This window comes from Crinia signifera, chromosome 6 (assembly GCF_055691185.1).
Source record: "Crinia signifera chromosome 6, ASM5569118v1, whole genome shotgun sequence".
Lineage (NCBI taxonomy): Eukaryota > Metazoa > Chordata > Amphibia > Anura > Myobatrachidae > Crinia > Crinia signifera.
In genome coordinates, this window is record NC_139222.1 from 60,471,713 (window position 1) to 60,496,780 (window position 25,068).

A 25,068-nucleotide genomic window follows, 5' to 3' on the forward strand; every position below is an offset into this window, starting at 1 on the left:
GTTGAGCCTCTTTTGTAGTTTAATTTAAGACCCCCTGCTAATATCATGTCCTGTAGGTCTTTTTACATTACCAACACATGATTTTTTTCAGTAAGCCAATACAGTTAGGAAACTTTTGTATTAGCTTACCTGGTAATAGAAGTAGAAGAGGGCAAAAAAGTGGCTTTAACTCACCTACAGCCATACCACATTGGATAGGCCCAATCTCGTCTGATCTTGGAAGATAAGCAGTGTTGGGCCTGGTTAGTACTTGGGTGGGAGACCACATGGGAACACCAGGTGCTGTAGGTTTTTTCACATTACTGGCAAATTGTTTTTATTCTCTAGCTATTTAAATTGGAAACTTTTTCTTTTTATTTCCAGCACAGACATTTGGAAGAGGTCAAACAGACACAATAGCCATCACCTAAAGACTTACCACACTGTTTAGGCCCAATTCCAACTGCTTTTGGCAGCTAAACAGTGTTGAGCCTCTTTAGTAGTTTAATTTAAGACCCCCTGCTAATATCATGTCCTGTAGGTCTTTTTACATTACCAACACATGATTTTTTTCAGTAAGCCAATACAGTTAGGAAACTTTTTTATTAGCTTACCTGGTGATAGAAGTAGAAGAGGGCAAAAAAGTGCCTGTATCTCACCTATAGCCATACCACATTGGATAGGCCCAATCTCGTCTGATCTTGGAAGCTAAGCAGTGTTGGGCCTGGTTAGTACTTGGGTGGGAGACCACATGGGAACACCAGGTGCTGTAGGTTTTTTCACATTACAGGCAAATTGTTTTTATTCTCTAGCTATTTAAATTGGAAACTTTTTCTTTTTATTGCCAGCACAGACATTTGGAAGAGGTCAAACAGACACAATAGCCATCACCTAAAGACTTACCACACTGTTTAGGCTCAATTCCAACTGCTTTTGGCAGCTAAATAGTGTTGAGCCTCTTTTGTAGTTTAATTTAAGACCCCCTGCTAATATCATGTCCTGTAGGTCTTTTTACATTACCAACACATGATTTTTTTCAGTAAGCCAATACAGTTAGGAAACTTTTTTATTAGCTTACCTGGTGATAGAAGTAGCAGAGGGCAAATAAGTGCCTGTATCTCACCTACAGCCATACCACATTGGATAGGCCCAATCTCATCTGAACTTATAAGCTAAGCAGTGTTGGGCCTGGTTAGTACTTGGGTGGGAGACCACATGGGAACACCAGGTGCTGTAGGTTTTTTCACATTACTGGCAAATTGTTTTTATTCTCTAGCTATTTATATTGGAAACTTTTTCATTTTATTGCCAGCACAGACATTTGGAAGAGGTCAAACAGACACAATAGCCATCACCTAAAGACTTACCACAATGTTTAGGCTCAATTCCAACTGCTTTTGGCAGCTAAACAGTGTTGAGCCTCTTTTGTAGTTTAATTTAAGACCCCCTGCTAATATCATGTCCTGTAGGTCTTTTTACATTACCAACACATGATTTTTTTCAGTAAGCCAATACAGTTAGGAAACTTTTGTATTAGCTTACCTGGTAATAGAAGTAGAAGAGGGCAAAAAAGTGGCTTTAACTCACCTACAGCCATACCACATTGGATAGGCCCAATCTCGTCTGATCTTGGAAGATAAGCAGTGTTGGGCCTGGTTAGTACTTGGGTGGGAGACCACATGGGAACACCAGGTGCTGTAGGTTTTTTCACATTACTGGCAAATTGTTTTTATTCTCTAGCTATTTAAATTGGAAACTTTTTCTTTTTATTTCCAGCACAGACATTTGGAAGAGGTCAAACAGACACAATAGCCATCACCTAAAGACTTACCACACTGTTTAGGCCCAATTCCAACTGCTTTTGGCAGCTAAACAGTGTTGAGCCTCTTTAGTAGTTTAATTTAAGACCCCCTGCTAATATCATGTCCTGTAGGTCTTTTTACATTACCAACACATGATTTTTTTCAGTAAGCCAATACAGTTAGGAAACTTTTTTATTAGCTTACCTGGTGATAGAAGTAGAAGAGGGCAAAAAAGTGCCTGTATCTCACCTATAGCCATACCACATTGGATAGGCCCAATCTCGTCTGATCTTGGAAGCTAAGCAGTGTTGGGCCTGGTTAGTACTTGGGTGGGAGACCACATGGGAACACCAGGTGCTGTAGGTTTTTTCACATTGTTTTTATTCTCTAGCTATTTATATTGGAAACTTTTTCTTTTTATTGCCAGCACAGACATTTGGAAGAGGTCAAACAGACACAATAGCCATCACCTAAAGACTTACCACACTGTTTAGGCTCAATTCCAACTGCTTTTGGCAGCTAAACAGTGTTGAGCCTCTTTTGTAGTTTAATTTAAGACCCCCTGCTAATATCATGTCCTGTAGGTCTTTTTACATTACCAACACATGATTTTTTTCAGTAAGCCAATACAGTTAGGAAACTTTTGTATTAGCTTACCTGGTGATAGAAGTAGAAGAGGGCAAAAAAGTGGCGTTAACTTACCTACAGCCATACCACGTTGGATAGGCCCAATCTCGTCTGATCTTGGAAGCTAAGCAGTGTTGGGCCTGGTTAGTACTTGGGTGGGAGACCACATGGGAACCCCAGGTGCTGTAGGTTTTTTCACATTACTGGCAAATTGTTTTTATTCTCTAGCTATTTAAATAGGAAACTTTTTCTTTTTATTGCCAGCACAGACATTTGGAAGAGGTCAAACAGACACAATAGCCATCACCTAAAGACTTACCACACTGTTTAGGCCCAATTCCAACTGCTTTTGGCAGCTAAACAGTGTTGAGCCTCTTTAGTAGTTTAATTTAAGACCCCCTGCTAATATCATGTCCTGTAGGTCTTTTTACATTACCAACACATGATTTTTTTCAGTAAGCCAATACAGTTAGTAAACTTTTGTATTAGCTTACCTGGTGATAGAAGTAGAAGAGAGCAAAAAAGTGCCTTTAACTCACCTATAGCCATACCACATTGGATAGGCCCAATCTCGTCTGATCTTGAAAGCTAAGCAGTGTTGGGCCTGGTTAGTACTTGGGTGGGAGACCACATGGGAACACCAGGTGCTGTAGGTTTTTTCACATTACTGGCAAATTGTTTTTATTCTCTAGCTATTTAAATAGGAAACTTTATCTTTTTATTGCCAGCACAGACATTTGGAAGAGGTCAAACAGACACAATAGCCACCACCTAAAGACTTACCAAACTGTTTAGGCCCAATTCCAACTGCTTTTGGCAGCTAAACAGTGTTGAGCCTCTTTAGTAGTTTAATTTAAGACCCCCTGCTAATATCATGTCCTGTAGGTCTTTTTACATTACCAACACATGATTTTTTTCAGTAAGCCAATACAGTTAGGAAACTTTTTTATTAGCTTACCTGGTGATAGAAGTAGAAGAGGGCAAAAAAGTGCCTGTATCTCAACTACAGCCATACCACATTGGATAGGCCCAATCTCGTCTGATCTTGGAAGCTAAGCAGTGTTGGGTCTGGTTAGTACTTGGGTGGGAGACCACATGGGAACACCAGGTGCTGTAGGTTTTTTCACATTACAGGCAAATTGTTTTTATTCTCTAGCTATTTAAATAGGAAACTTTATCTTTTTATTGCCAGCACAGACATTTGGAAGAGGTCAAACAGACACAATAGCCACCACCTAAAGACTTACCACACTGTTTAGGCCCAATTCCAACTGCTTTTGGCAGCTAAACAGTGTTGAGCCTCTTTAGTAGTTTAATTTAAGACCCCCTGCTAATATCATGTCCTGTAGGTCTTTTTACATTACCAACACATGATTTTTTTCAGTAAGCCAATACAGTTAGGAAACTTTTTTATTAGCTTACCTGGTGATAGAAGTAGAAGAGGGCAAAAAAGTGCCTGTATCTCAACTACAGCCATACCACATTGGATAGGCCCAATCTCGTCTGATCTTGGAAGCTAAGCAGTGTTGGGTCTGGTTAGTACTTGGGTGGGAGACCACATGGGAACACCAGGTGCTGTAGGTTTTTTCACATTACAGGCAAATTGTTTTTATTCTCTAGCTATTTAAATTGGAAACTTTTTCTTTTTATTGCCAGCACAGACATTTGGAAGAGGTCAAACAGACACAATAGCCATCACCTAAAGACTTACCAAACTGTTTAGGCCCAATTCCAACTGCTTTTGGCAGCTAAACAGTGTTGAGCCTCTTTAGTAGTTTAATTTAAGACTCCCTGCTAATATCATGTCCTGTAGGTCTTTTTACATTACCAACACATGATTTTTTTCAGTAAGCCAATACAGTTAGGAAACTTTTTTATTAGCTTACCTGGTGATAGAAGTAGAAGAGGGCAAAAAAGTGCCTGTGTCTCAGCTACAGCCATACCACATTGGATAGGCCCAATCTCGTCTGATCTTGGAAGCTAAGCAGTGTTGGGCCTGGTTAGTACTTGGGTGGGAGACCACATGGGAACACCAGGTGCTGTAGGTTTTTTCACATTACAGGCAAATTGTTTTTATTCTCTAGCTATTTAAATTGGAAACTTTTTCTTTTTATTGCCAGTACAGACATTTGGAAGAGGTCAAACAGACACAATAGCCATCACCTAAAGACTTACCACACTGTTTAGGCCCAATTCCAACTGCTTTTGGCAGCTAAACAGTGTTGGGCCTCTTTAGTAGTTTAATTTAAGACTCCCTGCTAATATCATGTCCTGTAGGTCTGTTTACATTACCAACACATGATTTTTTTCAGTAAGCCAATACAGTTAGGAAACTTTTTTATTAGCTTACCTGGTGATAGAAGTAGAAGAGGGCAAAAAAGTGCCTGTATCTCACATACAGCCATACCACATTGGATAGGCCTGATCTTGGAAGCTAAGCAGTGTTGGGCCTGGTTAGTTCTTGGGTGGGAGACCACATGGGAACACCAGGTGCTGTAGGTTTTTTCACATTACAGTCAAATTGTTTTTATTCTCTAGCTATTTAAATTGGAAACTCTTTCTTTTTATTGCCAGTACAGACATTTGGAAGAGGTCAAACAGACACAATAGCCATCACCTAAAGACTTGCCACACTGTTTAGGCCCAATTCCAACTGCTTTTGGCAGCTAAACAGTGTTGAGCCTGTTTAGTAGTTTAATTTAAGACCCCCTGCTAATATCATGTCCTGTAGGTCTTTTTACTTTACCAACACATGATTTTTTTCAGTAAGCCAATACAGTTAGGAAACTTTTGTATTAGCTTACCTGGTGATAGAAGTAGAAGAGGGCAAAAAAAGTGCCTGTATCTCACCTGCAGCCATACCACATTGGATAGGCCCAATCTCGTCTGATCTTGGAAGCTAAGCAGTGTTGAGCCTGGTTAGTACTTGGGTGGGAGACCACATGGGAACACCAGGTGCTGTAGGTTTTTTCACATTACAGGCAAATTGTTTTTATTCTCTAGCTATTTAAATTGGAAACTTTTTCTTTTTATTGCCAGTACAGACATTTGGAAGAGGTCAAACAGACATAATAGCCATCACCTAAAGACTTACCACACTGTTTAGGCCCAATTCCAACTGCTTTTGGCAGCTAAACAGTGTTGAGCCTCTTTTGTAGTTTAATTTAAGACCCCCTGCTAATATCATGTCCTGTAGGTCTTTTTACATTACCAACACATGATTTTTTTCAGTAAGCCAATACAGTTAGGAAACTTTTGTATTAGCTTACCTGGTGATAGAAGTAGAAGAGGGCAAAAAAGTGCCTGTATCTCACCTACAGCCATACCACATTGGATAGGCCCAATCTCGTCTGATCTTGGAAGCTAAGCAGTGTTGAGCCTGGTTAGTACTTGGGTGGGAGACCACATGGGAACACCAGGTGCTGTAGGTTTTTTCACATTACAGGCAAATTGTTTTTATTCTCTAGCTATTTAAATTGGAAACTTTTTCTTTTTATTGCCAGTACAGACATTTGGAAGAGGTCAAACAGACATAATAGCCATCACCTAAAGACTTACCACACTGTTTAGGCCCAATTCCAACTGCTTTTGGCAGCTAAACAGTGTTGAGCCTCTTTTGTAGTTTAATTTAAGACCCCCTGCTAATATCATGTCCTGTAGGTCTTTTTACATTACCAACACATGATTTTTTTCAGTAAGCCAATACAGTTAGGAAACTTTTTTATTAGCTTACCTGGTGATAGAAGTAGAAGAGGGCAAAAAAGTGCCTGTATCTCACCTACAGCCATACCACATTGGATAGGCCCAATCTCGTCTGATCTTGGAAGCTAAGCAGTGTTGGGCCTGGTTAGTACTTGGGTGGGAGACCACATGGGAACACCAGGTGCTGTAGGTTTTTTCACATTACAGGCAAATTGTTTTTATTCTCTAGCTATTTAAATTGGAAACTTTTTCTTTTTATTGCCAGTACAGACATTTGGAAGAGGTCAAACAGAAACACTAGCCATCACCTAAAGACTTACCACACTGTTTCGGCTCAATTCCAACTGCTTTTGGCAGCTAAACAGTGTTGAGCCTCTTTTGTAGTTTAATTTAAGACCCCCTGCTAATATCATGTCCTGTAGGTCTTTTTACATTACCAACACATGATTTTTTTCAGTAAGCCAATACAGTTAGGAAACTTTTGTATTAGCTTACCTGGTGATAGAAGTAGAAGAGGGCAAAAAAGTGCCTGTATCTCACCTACAGCCATACCACATTGGATAGGCCCAATCTCGTCTGATCTTGGAAGCTAAGCAGTGTTGAGCCTGGTTAGTACTTGGGTGGGAGACCACATGGGAACACCAGGTGCTGTAGGTTTTTTCACATTACAGGCAAATTGTTTTTATTCTCTAGCTATTTAAATTGGAAACTTTTTCTTTTTATTGCCAGTACAGACATTTGGAAGAGGTCAAACAGACATAATAGCCATCACCTAAAGACTTACCACACTGTTTAGGCCCAATTCCAACTGCTTTTGGCAGCTAAACAGTGTTGAGCCTCTTTTGTAGTTTAATTTAAGACCCCCTGCTAATATCATGTCCTGTAGGTCTTTTTACATTACCAACACATGATTTTTTTCAGTAAGCCAATACAGTTAGGAAACTTTTTTATTAGCTTACCTGGTGATAGAAGTAGAAGAGGGCAAAAAAGTGCCTGTATCTCACCTACAGCCATACCACATTGGATAGGCCCAATCTCGTCTGATCTTGGAAGCTAAGCAGTGTTGGGCCTGGTTAGTACTTGGGTGGGAGACCACATGGGAACACCAGGTGCTGTAGGTTTTTTCACATTACAGGCAAATTGTTTTTATTCTCTAGCTATTTAAATTGGAAACTTTTTCTTTTTATTGCCAGTACAGACATTTGGAAGAGGTCAAACAGACACAATAGCCATCACCTAAAGACTTACCACACTGTTTAGGCCCAATTCCAACTGCTTTTGGCAGCTAAACAGTGTTGGGCCTCTTTAGTAGTTTAATTTAAGACTCCCTGCTAATATCATGTCCTGTAGGTCTGTTTACATTACCAACACATGATTTTTTTCAGTAAGCCAATACAGTTAGGAAACTTTTTTATTAGCTTACCTGGTGATAGAAGTAGAAGAGGGCAAAAAAGTGCCTGTATCTCACATACAGCCATACCACATTGGATAGGCCTGATCTTGGAAGCTAAGCAGTGTTGGGCCTGGTTAGTTCTTGGGTGGGAGACCACATGGGAACACCAGGTGCTGTAGGTTTTTTCACATTACAGTCAAATTGTTTTTATTCTCTAGCTATTTAAATTGGAAACTCTTTCTTTTTATTGCCAGTACAGACATTTGGAAGAGGTCAAACAGACACAATAGCCATCACCTAAAGACTTGCCACACTGTTTAGGCCCAATTCCAACTGCTTTTGGCAGCTAAACAGTGTTGAGGCTCTTTAGTACTGTAGTTTAATTTAAGACCCCCTGCTAATATCATGTCCTGTAGGTCTTTTTACATTACCAACACATGATTTTTTTTAAGTAAGCCAATACAGTTAGGAAAGAAGAGGGCAAAAAAGTGCCTGTATCTCATCTACAGCCATACCACATTGGATAGGCCCAATCTCGTCTGATCTTGGAAGCTAAGCAGTGTTGGGCCTGGTTAGTACTTGGGTGGGAGACCACATGGGAACACCAGGTGCTGTAGGTTTTTTCACATTACTGGCAAATTGTTTTTATTCTCTAGCTATTTAAATTGGAAACTTTTTCTTTTTATTGCCAGCACAGACATTTGGAAGAGGTCAAACAGACACAATAGCCATCACCTAAAGACTTGCCACACTGTTTAGGCCCAATTCCAACTGCTTTTGGCAGCTAAACAGTGTTGAGCCTCTTTAGTAGTTTAATTTAAGACCCCCTGCTAATATCATGTCCTGTAGGTCTTTTTACATTACCAACACATGATTTTTTTCAGTAAGCCAATACAGTTAGGAAACTTTTGTATTAGCTTACCTGGTGATAGAAGTAGAAGAGGGCAAAAAAGTGCCTGTACCTCACCTACAGCCATACCACATTGGATAGGCCCAACCTCGTCTGACCTTGGAAGCTAAGCAGTGTTGGGCCTGGTTAGTACTTGGGTGGGAGACCACATGGAAACACCAGGTGCTGTAGGTTTTTTCACATTACTGGCAAATTGTTTTTATTCTCTAGCTATTTAAATTGGAAACTTTTTCTTTTTATTGCCAGCACTGACATTTGGAAGAGGTAAAACAGACACAATATCCATCACCTAAAGACTTACCACACTGTTTTGGCCCAATTCCAACTGCTTTTGGCAGGTAAACAGTGTTGAGGCTATTTAGTAGTTTAATTTAAGACCCCCTGATAATATCATGTCCTGTAGGTCTTTTTACATTACCAACACATGATTTTTTTCAGTAAGCCAATACAGTTAGGTAACTTTTTTATAACTTACCTGGTGATAGAAGTAGAAGAGGGCAAAAAAGTGCCTGTATCTCACCTACAGCCATACCACATTGGATAGGCAAAATCTCGTCTGATCTTGGAAGCTAAGCAGTGTTGGGCCTGGTTAGTACTTGGGTGGGAGACCACATGGGAACACCAGGTGCTGTAGGTTTTTTCACATTACTGGCAAATTGTTTTTATTCTCTAGCTATTTAAATTGGAAACTTTTTCTTTTTATTGCCAGCACAGACATTTGGAAGAGGTCAAACAGACACAATAGCCATCACCTAAAGACTTACCACACTGTTTAGGCACAATTCCAACTGCTTTTGGCAGCTAAACAGTGTTGAGCCTCTTTAGTAGTTTAATTTAAGACCCCCTGCTAATATCATGTCCTGTAGGTCTTTTTACATTACCAACACATGATTTTTTTCAGTAAGCCAATACAGTTAGGAAACTTTTGTATTAGCTTACCTGGTGATAGAAGTAGAAGAGGGCAAAAAAGTGCCTGTATCTCACCTACAGCCATACCACATTGGATAGGCCCAATCTCGTCTGATCTTGGAAGCTAAGCAGTGTTGGGCCTGGTTAGTACTTGGGTGGGAGACCACATGGGAACACCAGGTGCTGTAGGTTTTTTCACATTACTGGCAAATTGTTTTTATTCTCTAGCTATTTAAATTGGAAACTTTTTCTTTTTATTGCCAGCACAGACATTTGGAAGAGGTCAAACAGACACAATATCCATCACCTAAAGACTTACCACACTGTTTAGGCTCAATTCCAACTGCTTTTGGCAGCTAAACAGTGTTGAGCCTCTTTTGTAGTTTAATTTAAGACCCCCTGCTAATATCATGTCCTGTAGGTCTTTTTACATTACCAACACATGATTTTTTTCAGTAAGCCAATACAGTTAGGAAACTTTTTTATTAGCTTACCTGGTGATAGAAGTAGAAGAGGGCAAAAAAGTGCCTCTATCTCACCTACAGCCATACCACATTGGATAGGCCCAATCTTGTCTGATCTTGGAAGCTAAGCAGTGTTGGGCCTGGTTAGTACTTGGGTGGAAGACCACATGGGAACACCAGGTGCTGTAGGTTTTTTCACATTACTGGCAAATTGTTTTTATTCTCTAGCTATTTAAATTGGAAACGTTTTCTTTTTATTGCCAGCACTGACATTTGGAAGAGGTAAAACAGACACAATATCCATCACCTAAAGACTTACCACACTGTTTAGGCCCAATTCCAACTGCTTTTGGCAGCTAAACAGTGTTGAGGCTCTTTAGTAGTTTAATTTAAGACCCCCTGCTAATATCATGTCCTGTAGGTCTTTTTACATTACCAACACATGATTTTTTTTAAGTAAGCCAATACAGTTAGGAAACTTTTTTATTAGCTTACCTGGTGATAGAAGTAGAAGAGGGCAAAAAAGTGCCTGTATCTCACCTACAGCCATACCACATTGGATAGGCCCAATCTCGTCTGATCTTGGAAGCTAATCAGTGTTGGGCCTGGTTAGTACTTGGGTGGGAGACCACATGGGAACACCAGGTGCTGTAGGTTTTTTCACATTACTGGCAAATTGTTTTTATTCTCTAGCTATTTAAATTGGAAACTTTTTCTTTTTATTGCCAGCACAGACATTTGAAAGAGGTCAAACAGACACAATATCCATCACCTAAAGACTTACCACACTGTTTAGGCTCAATTCCAACTGCTTTTGGCAGCTAAACAGTGTTGAGCCTCTTTAGTAGTTTAATTTAAGACCCCCTGCTAATATCATGTCCTGTAGGTCTTTTTACATTACCAACACATGATTTTTTTCAGTAAGCCAATACAGTTAGGAAACTTTTTTATTAGCTTACCTGGTGATAGAAGTAGAAGAGGGCAAATAAGTGCCTGTATCTCACCTACAGCCATACCACATTGGATAGGCCCAATCTCATCTGAACTTATAAGCTAAGCAGTGTTGGGCCTGGTTAGTACTTGGGTGGGAGACCACATGGGAACATCTGGTGCTGTAGGTTTTTTCACATTACTGGCAAATTGTTTTTATTCTCTAGCTATTTAAATTGGAAACTTTTTCTTTTTATTGCCAGCACATACATTTGGAAGAGGTCAAACAGACACAATAGCCATCACCTAAAGACTTACCACACTGTTTAGGCACAATTCCAACTGCTTTTGGCAGCTAAACAGTGTTGAGGCTCTTTAGTAGTTTAATTTAAGACCCCCTGCTAATATCATGTCCTGTAGGTCTTTTTACATTACCAACACATGTTTTTTTTCAGTAAGCCAATACCGTTAGGAAACTTTTTTATTAGCTTACCTGGTGATAGAAGTAGAAGAGGGCAAAAAAGTGCCTGTATCTCCCCTACAGCCATACCACATTGGATAGGCCCAATCTTGTCTGATCTTGGAAGCTAAGCAGTGTTGGGCCTGGTTAGTACTTGGGTGGGAGACCACATGGGAACACCAGGTGCTGTAGGTTTTTTCACATTACTGGCAAATTGTTTTTATTCTCTAGCTATTTAAATTGGAAACTTTTTCTTTTTATTGCCAGCACAGACATTTGGAAGAGGTCAAACAGACACAATAGCCATCACCTAAAGACTTACCACACTGTTTAGGCCCAATTCCAACTGCTTTTGGCAGCTAAACAGTGTTGAGCCTCTTTAGTAGTTTAATTTAAGACCCCCTGCTAATATCATGTCCTGTAGGTCTTTTTACATTACCAACACATGATTTTTTTCAGTAAGCCAATACAGTTAGGAAACTTTTTTATTAGCCTACCTGGTGATAGAAGTAGAAGAGGGCAAAAAAGTGCCTGTATCTCACCTACAGCCCTACCACATTGGATAGGCCCAATCTCGTCTGATCTTGGAAGCTAAGCAGTGTTGGGCCTGGTTAGTACTTGGGTGGGAGACCACATGGGAACACCAGGTGCTGTAGGTTTTTTCACATTACTGGCAAATTGTTTTTATTCTCTAGCTATTTAACCCCTTCCCGACATTTGACCTACATGCTCATGGTCGGGATGTACTTCCCGACGCATGGCATAAATGTACGTCATGCATTTAAAGTGTCACCGCCTCTATAGACGCGGTGACAGAGGGGAGATGGCTGCTGTCCCCCCCCATCGGCGATCGCTGCGATTGGCTGTTCAAATGTGAACAACCAATTGCAGCGTTTTCTGTGTACCGGCGAATAACGGCGCTCGTTGACACAGGGATCGGTGGTGATTGGTGCTGTTAAGTACAGCACCAATCACCACCGGGTGTAAAGGGGTCACTGGTGGTCACCCCACCTGCCCCCAAGGCTGTGATTGGTCCGTCGGACCGACAGACCAATCACAGCCATTGCACCTCAGTGAAAGTAACGGAGACCGCCCTGCCGCCGCCATTCCGGTCAGGAACAGCGTGCAGAGCGGTCTCCGTGCCCATCTGTCCCCCTATCTGACCTATCTGACCTTGATCAGCGTTGGTGGTGTGGTGGCATCCGTGCTGCCTGCTGCCTGCTTCTGCAGCATCATAGTAAAATATAATTTTGTCTCTCCTGCCCCCTGTGGCTGATTGCAGTGCAGACGGGCTTAACCCTCTGCACTGCTTTTTTTCCTGCCCCCCATTTGTGCTGATCAGTATTAACTGTCCCCCTATCTGACCTCGATCAGCGTTGGTGGTGTGGGGGCATCCGTGCTGCCTGCTTCTGCTGCTGCAGCATCATAGTAAAATATAATTCTGTCTCTCCTGCCCCCTGTGGCTGATTGCAGTGCAGACGGGCTTAACCCTCTGCACTGCTTTTTTTCCTGCCCCCCATTTGTGCTGATCAGTATTAACTGCCCCCCTATGTGACCTATCTGACCTCGATCAGCGTTGGTGGTGTGGTGGCATCCGTGCTGCCTGCTGCCTGCAGCATCATAGTAAAATATAATTTTGTCTCTCCTGCCCCCTGTGGCTGATTGCAGTGCAGACGTACATCACTGATCAGCATTTTTGGCACAGGGTTGATCTAATTTTTTTTTTGGATCAAATTCCTGTTGCCTTTGACTGATCAGCAGTTTTTTAAAACATTTTTTTTTTTGATTGTGCTGTGGGGTCTTTTTTTAAATTTGTTTACACCCACGGTGATTTTGTGGGTGTCCTGTGGCCGCTGATCAGTGACGGACGTTACTGACCAACATCTGTGCTCAATTTTTTTCTTTTAACCCCTTCAAGGTTGTACCAAAAGCTGCCTTGAAGCTGCTGCCCCTTAAGTGCACTTACACGTGTTAAAGCACTACATACACACTACATACCCCCCGTGTTGAAATAAAGTTTGTACCCCCCCTACACTATACACGTGTTGAAACACTACAATTACACAAACACAAAAATAATAAAAATGTCCCAATCATCCCAAAGACTGTTTTCAGCGGAGGAGGCATATGCCCTTATTGCCTCTGACACAGCCAGTGATGTAAGCGATGAATTTGCATTCGTCTTAAGCTCCTCTTCCTCCTCTAGTGATGAGGGACCCCCTCAAAGACGCCCCCGTAGAGCAGCTGAGACCCCCCCCCCAAATGATTGATCCCGTATGGACCCCACCACCAGACAATTTTGAGCCCCAGGTTCCTGAGTTTTTGGCCAACCCAGGAATCCAATTTGATACTACAGGCCTCAAAGAAATTGACTTTTTAAAAGTATTTTTCTCTGATGATTTTATAAATTTAATGGTGGACCAAAGTAATTTATATGCCCAGCAGTTTATTGCTCAAAACCCCACGTCATCATTTGCTAGGTGGACCCCTGTAGATGCAGTAGAGATGATGACATTTTGGGGTCTGGTGTTACATATGGGCATAGTTAAAAAGCCAGAAATTAGACATTATTGGAGTACAGATGTTCTGTACAGCACCCCACTTCATCGTATGGCCATGACCCGGACTCGTTTTGAGACAATCCTTAAATTTTTGCATTACAACGATAATGCACAGTGCCCACCCAGAGATGATCCCACCTTTGACCGGCTATTCAAAGTCAGGCCGGTCATTGATCATTTCAGCGCCAAATTTGCTGAGATGTACATCCCCGAAAAATTCATTTGTGTAGACGAGTCACTTATACATTTTAAAGGAAGGGTTAAATTCCGCCAGTACCTTCCCAATAAGAGGGCAAGGTATGGCATAAAAATGTATAAGCTGTGCGAAAGTACCTCAGGGTACACCCACAGGTTTAGGGTATATGAAGGGAAGGACACAAGAATTGAACCGCCAGAATGCCCCCCCTCCCTCGTAGGTGTTAGTGGAAAGATTGTCTGGGATTTAGTGCACCCATTCCTGGATAAGGGTTATCACCTCTATGTGGATAACTTTTACACCAGCATCCCCCTGTTTAAGGCCCTTGGTTCAAGAGGTACAGCAGCTTGCGGTACTGTGCGCAAGAACCAAAGAGGCCTCCCAAAAACGCACGTTGCCCAATTACTGAGAAAGGGTGAAAGCAGGGCACAATCCACCGAAAATATGTTGTTGGTCAAATATAAGGACAAGAGGGATGTCCTTATACTGACAACAATTCACGGAGACAGTACCACCTCCGTCCCTGTACGAGGTACCAGTACCCACACCTCAAAACCTATTTGTATCCTAGATTACAATAAGTACATGGGCGGAGTGGATCTTTCAGATCAGGTACTGAAGCCGTACAGTGCCCTGCGGAAAACAAAAATATGGTATAAGAAGCTGGCCGTGTATATCATCCAGATGGCACTGTATAATGCTTACGTACTATTCCGTTCTACCAGCCAGACGGGGACATTTATGCACTTTCAAGAGGAAGTCATAAAGGGCCTAATATTTGGGAACCAGCAGGCAGAGGGCCCCAGTACTTCTAGTACTGGCCCCCGTATTGTATCAGGGCAGCATTTTCCTAACGAAATCCCCTCCACTGGAAAAAAGGGCAGGACACAAAAAAGGTGCAAAGTTTGCTATAAAAAGGGAATAAGAAAGCAAACTATTTTCCACTGTGAAACTTGCCCCGACAAACCTGGCCTATGTATGAAGGAGTGTTTTAAAATATACCACACATCTATGGATTATTAGGTTCATCATTTCACCGTGCTTCGGGGGTCTTGCTAATGCGACATAGCACCCACTATTCATTCCACCAGAATCTGTGCTGCAAAATCCAAATATCACTCCTTCCCTTCTGAGTCCTGCCATGCACCCAAATGGTATTTTTTGGTCACATATGAGGCATTTCCGTACTCGGGAGAAATTGCGGCACAGATTTTGGGGTGCTTTGTCTCCTTCATTCCTTGTGAAAATGAAAAATTTTGAGCCAGAACTGCATTTTTGTGTAAAAAAATGTAATTTTTCATTTTCACAGCCCAGTTGTACCAAAATTGGTGAAACCCCTGGGGGTTTGAAATGTACACTATACCCCTAGATGAATTCCCTGAGGGGTGTAGTTTGCAAAATGGGGTCACTTGTGGGGGGGTTCCACTGTATTGGTGCTTCGGGGGTCTTGCTAATGCGACATAGCACCCACCATTCATTCCACCAGAATCTGTGCTGCAAAATCCAAATATCACTCCTTCCCTTCTGAGTCCTGCCCTGCACCCAAATGGTATTTTTTGGTCACATATGAGGCATTGCCGTACTCGGGAGAAATTGCGGCACAGATTTTGGGGTGCTTTGTCTCCTTCATTCCTTGTGAAACTGAAAAATTTTGAGCCAGAACTGCATTTTTGTGTAAAAAAATGTAATTTTTCATTTTCACAGCCCAGTTGTACCAAAATTGGTGAAACCCCTGGGGGTTTGAAATGTACACTATACCCCTAGATGAATTCCCTAAGGGGTGTAGTTTGCAAAATGGGGTCACTTGTGGGGGGGTTCCACTGTATTGGTGCTTCGGGGGTCTTGCTAATGCGACATAGCACCCACCATTCATTCCACCAGAATCTGTGCTGCAAAATCCAAATATCACTCCTTCCCTTCTGAGTCCTGCCCTGCACCCAAATGGTATTTTTTGGTCACATATGAGGCATTGCCGTACTCGGGAGAAATTGCGGCACAGATTTTGGGGTGCTTTGTCTCCTTCATTCCTTGTGAAACTGAAAAATTTTGAGCCAGAACTGCATTTTTGTGTAAAAAAATGTAATTTTTCATTTTCACAGCCCAGTTGTACCACAATTGGTGAAACCCCTGGGGGTTTGAAATGTACACTATACCCCTAGATGAATTCCCTGAGGGGTGTAGTTTGCAAAATGGGATCACTTGTGGGGGAGGTTCCTAACTTTTAGCATCTTATGGTGCCTAGAAACCTACATGGTGCCTAAAAAAAAATCTCATAAAAAGGAGGCTCCAAAATCAAGTAGGTGCTCCTTCTATTATGAAGCCTGTGTTTTGGTCAACGTGCACACTAGGGCCACATATAGGATATTTATGAAAACAAAAGAATTGGGGGAATCAATTTTTAGTCACATTTCTATAGTAAAATCTACTGTGTTCCTTAGAAAAATGTATTAAAATTTAAAATCTGCTAAAAAAATGAAATTTTGAAATTTCACCTACACTTTGTTTTTATTCCTGTGAAACATTAAAGGGTTAACAAACTTCCAAAATGCTGTTTTGAATACTGTGAGGGGTGCAGTTTTTGAAATGGCATCATGTATGGGGGTGTCTCACATACAAGTCCCTCAAAGTCACATCAGAACTGAACTGGTCCCTAAAAAAATCAGATTATTTGTCTCACAAGCAGAAAATTTAACATTTTGCAAATTGCAAAATTTTCAATTTTTTTATGACATTTTGGTATTTTTCACAAATAAACACAGACTGTATCGACCAGAATTTACCACTAACTTAAAGTACAATGTGTCACGAGAAAACAATCTCAAAATCACTGGGATAAGTAAAAGCAATAAAAAGTTATCCCCACATAAAGTGATACATGTCAGATTTGAAAAAAAGGGCTCTGACAGGAAGGCAAAAACAGGCTGCGGCGGTAAGGGGTTAAAGACGCACATTTCTGGCCCCCCAAAAATGGGCATTTTAAATGAGAAATGAGTCCAATGAACAAAATTGGGTGAATAAGTATGTATTTCAGGGGTGAGTTAGCAGGTTATTGGGGAAGTAAGTCCTGATATTTTTGGAGGTTGCAGGGGCCACTACACCATTCAAAATAGGCAGGCTTTAGAATATGCAGTTAGGCCCTGTAGGATGATTTTAGCTAAAAATTGCCCCAAACACTCAAACGGGCTTGTATCTGGGAAGGGAAAATATGGGAAACATGACTTAGACACCAAATGATACACTGTATGCCATGTTTCCAAATTTTTATGCACAGTTGTTACAGCATGAAGCGAATGCATGTGAATATACAAAGGTGCATTGCATTAAACAAGTCCAATGAGCGTCCCAAAATGGCCGGCCTGCCTGCTTTCATCCTTCAATTGTTCTAAATTTTTCATTACCCAATGAGCTGAGGTGTAGTCTTAGCCAGTGGTACCATCAGGGAGGTGTGTAAAGCACTTTAGGCTAGACAGCCAATCAGCTGCCAGCTTCCATCTGTCAATCAAATACAGCAGCCAATCAGAAAGCTGCCCATTGATCAGCAGGCCCTTTATGACATCACAGACAGACCCTCAGAACTATCTGTGCATGTCTAATGGCTGGCTGTCAGTTGGGCGGGTGGGTGGCAGAGGGAGGGGATGTCTGTCTCGTTTCTCCTGAAAATTGCGTTTTTTCTGCGTTTACGGGAAAAGTTGAGGTCCGACGCGCAAAAGTGGGGTATCGTAGAAATCACCTTTTAAAGACGCACATTTCTGGCCCCCCAAAAATCGGCATTTCAAATGAGAAATGAGTCCAATTAACAAAATAGGGTCAATAAGTATGTATTTCAGGGGTGAGTTAGCAGGTTATTGGGGAAGTAAGTCCTGATATTTTTGGAGGTTGCAGGGGCCACTACACCATTCAAAATAGGCAGGCTTTAGCATATGCAGTTAGGCCCCGTAGGATGATTTTAGCTAAAAAGTGCCCCAAACACTCAAACGGGCTAGTATCTGGGAAGGGAAAATATGGGAAACATGACTTAGACACCAAATGATACACTGTATGCCATGTTTCCAAATTTTTATGCACAGTGGTTACAGCATGAAGCGAATGCATGTGAAAATACAAAGGTGCATTGCATTAAACAAGTCCAATGAGCGTCCCAAAATGGCCGGCCTGCCTGCTTTCATCCATCAATTGTTCTAAATTTTTCATTACCCAATGAGCTGAGGTGGAGTCTTAGCCAGTGGTACCATCAGGGAGGTGTGTAAAGCACTTTAGGCTAGACAGCCAATCAGCTGCCAGCTTCCATCTGTCAATCAAATACAGCAGCCAATCAGAAAGCTGCCCATTGATCAGCAGGCCCTTTATGACATCACAGACAGACCCTCAGAACTATCTGTGCATGTCTAATGGCTGGCTGTCAGTTGGGCGGGTGGGTGGCAGAGGGAGGTAATGTCTGTCTCGTTTCTCCTGAAAATTGCGTTTTTTCTGCGTTTACGGGAAAAGTTGAGGTCCGACGCGCAAAAGTGGGGTATCGTAGAAATCACCTTTTAAAGACGCACATTTCTGGCCACCCAAAAATCGGCATTTCAAATGAGAAATGAGTCCAATTAACAAAATAGGGTGAATAAGTATGTATTTCAGGGGTGAGTTAGCAGGTTATGGGGAAGTAAGTCCTGATATTTTTGGAGGTTGCAGGGGCCACTACACCATTCAAAATAGGCAGGCTTTAGCATATGCAGTTAGGCCCTGTAGGATGATTTTAGCTAAAAAGTGCCCCAAACACTCAAACGGGCTTGTATCTGGGAAGGGAAAATATGGGAAACATGACTTAGACACCAAATGATACACTGTATGCCATGTTTCCAAATTTTTATGCACAGTGGTTACAGCATGAAGCGAATGCATGTGAATATACAAAGGTGCATTGCATTAAACAAGTCCACTGAGCGTCCCAAAATGGCCGGCCTGCCTGCTTTCATCCATCAATTGTTCTAAATTTTTCATTACCCAATGAGCTGAGGTGGAGTCTTAGCCAGTGGTACCATCAGGGAGGTGTGTAAAGCACTTTAGGCTAGACAGCCAATCAGCTGCCAGCTTCCATCTGTCAATCAAATACAGCAGCCAATCAGAAAGCTGCCCATTGATCAGCAGGCCCTTTATGACATCACAGACAGACCCTCAGAACTATCTGTGCATGTCTAATGGCTGGCTGTCAGTTGGGCGGGTGGGTGGCAGAGGGAGGGGATGTCTGTCTCGTTTCTCCTGAAAATTGCGTTTTTTCTGCGTTTATGGGAAAAGTTGAGGTCCGACGCGCAAAAGTGGGGTATCGTAGAAATCACCTTTTAAAGACGCACATTTCTGGCCGACCAAAAATGGGCATTTCAAATGAGAAATGAGTCCAATGAACAAAATATGGTGAATAAGTATGTATTTCAGGGGTGAGTTAGCAGGTTATTGGGGAAGTAAATCCTGATATTTTTGAAAGTTGCAGGGGCAATTACATCATTCAAAATAGGCAGGCTATAGCATATGCAGTTAGGCCCTGCAGGCTGATTTTAGCTAAAAAGTGCCCCAAACACTCAAACGGGCTTGTATCTGGGAAGGGAAAATATGGGAAACATGACTTAGACACCAAATGATACACTGTATGCCATGTTTCCAAATTTTTATGCACAGTGGTTACAGCATGAAGCGAATGCATGTGAATATACAAAGGTGCATTGCATTAAACAAGTCCAATGAGCGTCCCAAAATGGCCGGCCTGCCTGCTTTCATCCATCAATTGTTCTAAATTTTTCATTACCCAATGAGCTGAGGTGGAGTCTTAGCCAGTGGTACCATCAGGGAGGTGTGTAAAGCAGTTTAGGCTAGACAGCCAATCAGCTGCCAGCTTCCATCTGTCAATCAAATACAGCAGCCAATCAGAAAGCTGCCCATTGATCAGCAGGCCCTTTATGACGTCACAGACAGACCCTCAGAACTATCTGTGCATGTCTAATGGCTGGCTGTCAGTTGGGCGGGTGGGTGGCAGAGGGAGGGGATGTCTGTCTCGTTTCTCCTGAAAATTGCGGTTTTTCTGCGTTTACGGGAAAAGTTGAGGTCCGACGCGCAAAAGTGGAGTATCGTAGAAATCACCTTTTAAAGACGCACATTTCTGGCCCCCCAAAAATTGGCATTTCAAATGAGAAATGAGTCCAATTAACAAAATAGGGTGAATAAGTATGTATTTCAGGGGTGAGTTAGCAGGTTATTGGGGAAGTAAGTTTTGATATTTTTGGAGGTTGCAGGGGCCACTAGACCATTCAAAATAGGCAGGCTTTAGCATATGCAGTTAGGCCCCCTAGGATGATTTTAGCTAAAAAGTGCCCCAAACACTCAAACGGGCTAGTATCTGGGAAGGAAAAACATGGGAAACATGACTTAGACACCAAATGATACACTGTATGCCATGTTTCCAAATTTTTATGCACAGTGGTTACAGCATGAAGCGAATGCATGTGAAAATACAAAGGTGCATTGCATTAAACAAGTCCAATGAGCGTCCCAAAATGGCCAGCCTGCCTGCTTTCATCCATCAATTGTTCTACATTTTTCATTACCCAATGAGCTGAGGTGGAGTCTTAGCCAGTGGTACCATCAGGGAGGTGTGTAAAGCACTTTAGGCTAGACCAGTGGTTCCCAAACTGTGCGCCGTGGCTCCCTGGGGTGCCTCGGGACACATGCAGGGGTGCCCTGGGTTGGTGGTCCAGGACCAACTCAAATTATTAATGGTTAATTATTTATAAGCAAAACCAGTGCTGGTGGCTGCCAATCATAAAATGTGTACAAATAGAAGCAATTCCTGCCCTTTTCCACATAACTGACCCTAAGAATCGCATATAAATCCAATCTAATTAAAATAAATTTGGCCTAGGGGTGCCTCGAAAAAAATTCTTATACTCTGGGGTGCCGTGATTAAAAAAAGATTGGGAACCCCTGGGCTAGACAGTAAATCAGCTGCCAGCTTCCATCTGTCAATCAAATACAGCAGCCAATCAGAAAGCTGCCCATTGATCAGCAGGCCTTTCCTTCACATTCTCCACCTGACCAATGTGATTTCAATGAAAGGGAGTTTGTCCATACATATTATTAAATGAATATTGTATTATATCAGATAACAATCTCCTGTTTATATTGGAACAGGGTTATTTATACTCAAAGGTCATACATATGATAAACTCATTATTGTATAAGTCTATCAAAAATCTACGCAATAAGAATAATAGTAACCTACAATCAACAGCAACAACATCAGCAGCAACTGGTTCAGGTAAGCAGAGCAAACCCAAGCCTACAAGGCTTATTCTGGCAGGGTGATGGCTTGGCGCAGTAAGGGGTCCCAGCAACATTCTGTGGCTTCTGATTTATATTCTGTTCCCCAGTGGCACCAGGTTGTCTTTATAGGTGCCGGATGACTGAGCGGCAGTCAGGATTCCGACAGTAATTACATCAACGTCGGAATCCCGACTGCTAAAACCCTGACAGACGGGCAGCGGCTATTCTCCCTTGTGGGGGTCAGCTGACCGCCCGCTAACTCCCGAGCATCCGCGCATATGTAAGTGTGAGTCACTTTTACATGCGTGCACCTTCGCCATCATTCGATGGTCGCCAACCATCGAATGATGTGAGTGGATTACAGTAGGCTACGTATGGATGTTACTGTGTAACATCCATTTGCAGGCCCTGCGAGGGAATAGCCCTTGCGAATGGGTGGTGGCCGGGCCACCATTCGCAAGACCGGGTTTGATGGACTCGATCAACCAGAATAACCCCTTTATCTGTAGTGTTATGTGGTGTGCGTCTACAGGGCCTCCAAAATCAATGTTTCTGCAGTCACAAAACACAAAACACCAGTCACAGTACAAATAATTATTTATATTTTGGGGATTTATATGCAGACAAGATATATATTTTTTTTTACTTCAGACCCAAAGAACAGGGTAAGAGGAAGGGGATAACAGTGCAAGGAGAGTAACAAGGGAAATATAAATACAAATTGGGAAATTTGATAAAAACAAATATTAAAAATGCTTTGAGCTCATAGGTCCAGCTAAAATGGCAGTTTAACCCTTCCAATACTATAGGCCTGGACCTCCAGTCATGGAAGGGTTAAAATGATACAATACGATAGTGTCTTATTAACTGTAAGAAAACCATACTTACAGGATTGTAACATTAAGAGCAGAAATGACGTCAGAAAGACCGATCGGGGGTCTGGTATCTGGGTCCGTAATAATAAAGTCACCACTTCATCTGTTTGCACAGCGCTGGCGCGCCGTGTGCCCAGTTTAGGGAGCGCTGATTCACCATCTGGCACTAATCACTGCCCCCCTTCTTTTTGAGGCACAAGCCATGTTAAGATTAAGTGCACTTTTGTGGTGAGAATTAAATACAAAACAAACAAGAACCAAAAAAAAAAGGATTCACATAAAATACAATAGAGCACAAAGATATCTCAGTAACGTAAAACGGCTTGTGCAGCCTCTGGCTTAGTGGCAGCAGCTAACAGGTCAGACTGCTGAGCTACACAGCTTGCGGAGATGGTTAACAACAATCGGAGATGGGGTCTTCCTGGTAACTTCAATCAAGGATTGAGAGGGTCACAGATAAAGGGAAGGTTTGTAATAGAATCATACATAACATTTAACATACAGAAAATCAATCACATTTTTCTTGCGTGGGGATAGTTCCCTGTGTCTCCAGTGTGATGGTTTACTGATTTCCAGTTGTGCCCAGTTGATTCCAGTGCTGCTTGGTTTGGTCCAGTGTTGCACATCCAGTGAGGGGTTTGGGTCACCCCGCGACTGCCCGCAGTCTGGGGGGCATGGAGGGGGAGGGGCACGGGCACGTTTTCTGTGCCCAACGGGAAAAAAAAAAGGAAAAATTTGTTTTTTTTTCCCCAGCTGTTCAACGAGCGCGTCATTCTCAGAGTCGGTAAAAACTGAAATAATAGTCTGTAACTTGTGAAGGATCCAGAGAAGTGTCATAGCATCCTGCTGCTCCCTGAGAGACAGAAAGAGGGACAGTTAGAGAAGACTCCTGCGTATGAGGCATGAACACTGCACAAGTATCAGACAATAGAGGGGGATGTCAGGTGCTAGAAGGCGCATTAATTGCCTAATGACCTTACACTAATACTGGCAATGTAGTATAATCGGTGTCTGGATTCTGGGAAGACAGGCGCAGTGTAACCCAAGCCGATGGCTGCGTATTGGTTGTAAATGCACTAAGGACACTGGTGAGTAGATCGGAACAGCTTACCGGAGGTGACACCTGCAGGTGAAAGGTGAAATCCTGGGAGGGAAACAACTGGAGAGACCATAAGTGGTACGATGATGGGATCGGCTGGGTACACGCTCCAGAGACCTGGGGGAGAGAAAAAGTTTCCATCAACTCCCATTACATTTACTACCAGGAGTACATACATATAATACTACATTTTATTAGCAGCTTATAGTCTCTGATCATGCTATTGCAAATGCCTGTAGCAGCCAGGGTCTATGGTACCATAGCAGGAATCTGGCAGCTTTAGGACCCTTGCCATATGCTGTCTAGCTAGTCCTAGGGTGCTCAGCACAGGCCGGAGACTTACAATGGTCTATGACACAGGTCTTCAACCTGTGGCCCTCCAGATGTTGTGGAACTACATGTCCCAGCATGCCCTGACAGTTTTGGCATGCTCTTATAGGAAAAAAATGTGGCAATGCATGTTGGAACATGTAGTTTCACAACATCTGGGGGGCCATGGTCTATGATATATTTGGGAGAACCATTTCACCTTGTGTGGAGCAGAGCATAGAAACTTAAGTGACAGCTCTGTTGAACAGCCTAAAACTTACCTTCATCTGCACTTTAGCATACTCTGAGTTGCTTGCAGCTTTACGGAACTGTGAACATTGGGTCAGGGCTAAAAAAAGGGCAAAAGCGCTTATTTAGAGTTTAAGATTTGTAAGTTTGTTTGCATATTATTGCGCAATAATATAGATATTTAAGCACTTAGGTGTTACAGCAAAAGGTTGAATAGAGAGTTATTAAATGGTACAGATATTTGAATGTGTTCAATTTAAAGTGATTAATTACGAGTACAATAAGAATGTTCATTGGTTGTAACATAATACAGTAGAATTGTAGAATACATTTGTTTACTTTAAGAAAACATCTAATCAGTCGTTCTTCTCTGCGGGCGTCCTCGGAGATTTGCATAGTCTCCGAGGTGCTCGTAGCGGGGTGGGCATACAGTAGGCGGGCAGGGGGCCTTCGCAGGGTTTCCTGGGCGTACTCACAAAAATATTGGATGCACCCAGGAAATGCTGGGCATCAGCAAGTGAACGGGGGTGGCTACTTGCCTTCCGGGGGCCGGCAGCAGACGTCACGAATATCAACTGCCCACAATGTTCACGGAGCAGGGTGCCACTAAATAAAGTCACCAGGGAGTGAGCGCTTCAGAAATCGACCATCGAATGATTTTGGGAAAATATGCGAATAGCGGGGTGTGGGCATTTGGGCGGTGCTACAAAGCTCACAAAGAAGCAAAATAACACTGCTTTGCCAGCCAACCAGAATAAGGGCCATACTGCTTATTAATGGGTGCAAGAATAGTGTAGCCCTGGCAGAAACAATGGTTAAGCATAGAGAACCCCAAGTAGGCATCGGCCTGGCTGCGTTCCCATGGGAATGCCCAGCATTTCATAGAGACGCCCATGCCACTTTCATGGAGGAGAAACATCCTCCGGTGCGTGACAGCACTTGATGCTCTGATGAAGTGAACTATTAGGGGGAGCAGGCAAGAAACCGAATGGACATTCCAAACTACATCATCTACATATGCGATGGTCAGTGGGATGTACCGCCAATGCTTTGTACATTCCGTCCAGAGAGAGAGAGAGAGAGAGAGAGAGTTGGGGCAGAGAGAGACTGGACACACTTGTCGGCATAAGCAGGCAGCAGACGGAACACATGAATTCCCCCCCTGACTCTGCAACACCCCAATTGCTGGCTCAATAATCCTGGCTGGTACACACTTTTGCAGAAGAAAATCAACGAAATAAAAATGTATTGTTTGTAGGGGAAACAATTGTTGTCACTGATTTTCATTTTGTCTTTGACTGATCTTC

The 25,068-nt window shown here is 42.4% G+C and overlaps 1 long non-coding RNA gene, 21 other non-coding genes and 5 pseudogenes across 22 annotated transcripts in view; 26 read left to right on the forward strand and 1 right to left on the reverse strand.

The window, feature by feature from the left end:
* The first annotated feature begins 172 nt into the window (after nucleotides 1–172).
* Nucleotides 173–291, forward strand: LOC146014082 (5S ribosomal RNA). The gene has a single exon (XR_014447039.1). It is a non-coding gene; the product is annotated as a 5S ribosomal RNA (ribosomal RNA).
* A 345-nt stretch (nucleotides 292–636) lies between these two features.
* LOC146014285 (5S ribosomal RNA) lies at nucleotides 637–755 on the forward strand. Its single transcript, XR_014447234.1, has one exon. It is a non-coding gene; the product is annotated as a 5S ribosomal RNA (ribosomal RNA).
* Nucleotides 756–1,100: 345 nt separating this feature from the next.
* On the forward strand, nucleotides 1,101–1,219 carry LOC146017162 (5S ribosomal RNA). The gene has a single exon (XR_014450035.1). It is a non-coding gene; the product is annotated as a 5S ribosomal RNA (ribosomal RNA).
* A 345-nt stretch (nucleotides 1,220–1,564) lies between these two features.
* Nucleotides 1,565–1,683, forward strand: LOC146014083 (5S ribosomal RNA). Its single transcript, XR_014447040.1, has one exon. It is a non-coding gene; the product is annotated as a 5S ribosomal RNA (ribosomal RNA).
* Nucleotides 1,684–2,028: 345 nt separating this feature from the next.
* On the forward strand, nucleotides 2,029–2,147 carry LOC146014286 (5S ribosomal RNA). The gene has a single exon (XR_014447235.1). It is a non-coding gene; the product is annotated as a 5S ribosomal RNA (ribosomal RNA).
* A 334-nt stretch (nucleotides 2,148–2,481) lies between these two features.
* On the forward strand, nucleotides 2,482–2,600 carry LOC146014887 (5S ribosomal RNA). Its single transcript, XR_014447828.1, has one exon. It is a non-coding gene; the product is annotated as a 5S ribosomal RNA (ribosomal RNA).
* Nucleotides 2,601–2,945: 345 nt separating this feature from the next.
* Nucleotides 2,946–3,064, forward strand: LOC146016254 (5S ribosomal RNA). Its single transcript, XR_014449151.1, has one exon. It is a non-coding gene; the product is annotated as a 5S ribosomal RNA (ribosomal RNA).
* A 345-nt stretch (nucleotides 3,065–3,409) lies between these two features.
* Nucleotides 3,410–3,528, forward strand: LOC146016982 (5S ribosomal RNA). The gene has a single exon (XR_014449859.1). It is a non-coding gene; the product is annotated as a 5S ribosomal RNA (ribosomal RNA).
* Nucleotides 3,529–3,873: 345 nt separating this feature from the next.
* On the forward strand, nucleotides 3,874–3,992 carry LOC146016983 (5S ribosomal RNA). Its single transcript, XR_014449860.1, has one exon. It is a non-coding gene; the product is annotated as a 5S ribosomal RNA (ribosomal RNA).
* A 345-nt stretch (nucleotides 3,993–4,337) lies between these two features.
* LOC146015584 (5S ribosomal RNA) lies at nucleotides 4,338–4,456 on the forward strand. The gene has a single exon (XR_014448501.1). It is a non-coding gene; the product is annotated as a 5S ribosomal RNA (ribosomal RNA).
* Nucleotides 4,457–4,801: 345 nt separating this feature from the next.
* LOC146011697 (5S ribosomal RNA) lies at nucleotides 4,802–4,910 on the forward strand (annotated as a pseudogene).
* Nucleotides 4,911–5,256: 346 nt separating this feature from the next.
* On the forward strand, nucleotides 5,257–5,375 carry LOC146017097 (5S ribosomal RNA). The gene has a single exon (XR_014449971.1). It is a non-coding gene; the product is annotated as a 5S ribosomal RNA (ribosomal RNA).
* Nucleotides 5,376–5,720: 345 nt separating this feature from the next.
* LOC146016363 (5S ribosomal RNA) lies at nucleotides 5,721–5,839 on the forward strand. Its single transcript, XR_014449257.1, has one exon. It is a non-coding gene; the product is annotated as a 5S ribosomal RNA (ribosomal RNA).
* A 345-nt stretch (nucleotides 5,840–6,184) lies between these two features.
* LOC146013610 (5S ribosomal RNA) lies at nucleotides 6,185–6,303 on the forward strand. The gene has a single exon (XR_014446583.1). It is a non-coding gene; the product is annotated as a 5S ribosomal RNA (ribosomal RNA).
* Nucleotides 6,304–6,648: 345 nt separating this feature from the next.
* LOC146016364 (5S ribosomal RNA) lies at nucleotides 6,649–6,767 on the forward strand. Its single transcript, XR_014449258.1, has one exon. It is a non-coding gene; the product is annotated as a 5S ribosomal RNA (ribosomal RNA).
* Nucleotides 6,768–7,112: 345 nt separating this feature from the next.
* Nucleotides 7,113–7,231, forward strand: LOC146013611 (5S ribosomal RNA). Its single transcript, XR_014446584.1, has one exon. It is a non-coding gene; the product is annotated as a 5S ribosomal RNA (ribosomal RNA).
* Nucleotides 7,232–7,576: 345 nt separating this feature from the next.
* On the forward strand, nucleotides 7,577–7,685 carry LOC146011698 (5S ribosomal RNA; annotated as a pseudogene).
* Nucleotides 7,686–8,004: 319 nt separating this feature from the next.
* LOC146014265 (5S ribosomal RNA) lies at nucleotides 8,005–8,123 on the forward strand. Its single transcript, XR_014447215.1, has one exon. It is a non-coding gene; the product is annotated as a 5S ribosomal RNA (ribosomal RNA).
* Nucleotides 8,124–8,468: 345 nt separating this feature from the next.
* On the forward strand, nucleotides 8,469–8,587 carry LOC146010576 (5S ribosomal RNA; annotated as a pseudogene).
* A 344-nt stretch (nucleotides 8,588–8,931) lies between these two features.
* On the forward strand, nucleotides 8,932–9,050 carry LOC146010485 (5S ribosomal RNA; annotated as a pseudogene).
* A 345-nt stretch (nucleotides 9,051–9,395) lies between these two features.
* On the forward strand, nucleotides 9,396–9,514 carry LOC146013612 (5S ribosomal RNA). The gene has a single exon (XR_014446585.1). It is a non-coding gene; the product is annotated as a 5S ribosomal RNA (ribosomal RNA).
* A 345-nt stretch (nucleotides 9,515–9,859) lies between these two features.
* On the forward strand, nucleotides 9,860–9,978 carry LOC146017311 (5S ribosomal RNA). The gene has a single exon (XR_014450189.1). It is a non-coding gene; the product is annotated as a 5S ribosomal RNA (ribosomal RNA).
* Nucleotides 9,979–10,324: 346 nt separating this feature from the next.
* Nucleotides 10,325–10,443, forward strand: LOC146015284 (5S ribosomal RNA). The gene has a single exon (XR_014448210.1). It is a non-coding gene; the product is annotated as a 5S ribosomal RNA (ribosomal RNA).
* Nucleotides 10,444–10,788: 345 nt separating this feature from the next.
* LOC146010356 (5S ribosomal RNA) lies at nucleotides 10,789–10,907 on the forward strand (annotated as a pseudogene).
* Nucleotides 10,908–11,252: 345 nt separating this feature from the next.
* Nucleotides 11,253–11,371, forward strand: LOC146017371 (5S ribosomal RNA). The gene has a single exon (XR_014450246.1). It is a non-coding gene; the product is annotated as a 5S ribosomal RNA (ribosomal RNA).
* A 345-nt stretch (nucleotides 11,372–11,716) lies between these two features.
* LOC146015475 (5S ribosomal RNA) lies at nucleotides 11,717–11,835 on the forward strand. Its single transcript, XR_014448396.1, has one exon. It is a non-coding gene; the product is annotated as a 5S ribosomal RNA (ribosomal RNA).
* Nucleotides 11,836–23,231: 11,396 nt separating this feature from the next.
* The window catches only part of LOC146007653 (uncharacterized), a 45,712-nt gene continuing 43,875 nt past the window's right edge, over nucleotides 23,232–25,068 (reverse strand). The window contains exons 5-6 of the long non-coding RNA XR_014444374.1: nucleotides 23,794–23,861; nucleotides 23,232–23,320 (exon numbers count right to left, since the gene is read on the reverse strand). This is a non-coding gene — a long non-coding RNA (uncharacterized LOC146007653). The remainder of the gene's footprint in view (nucleotides 23,321–23,793; nucleotides 23,862–25,068) is intronic.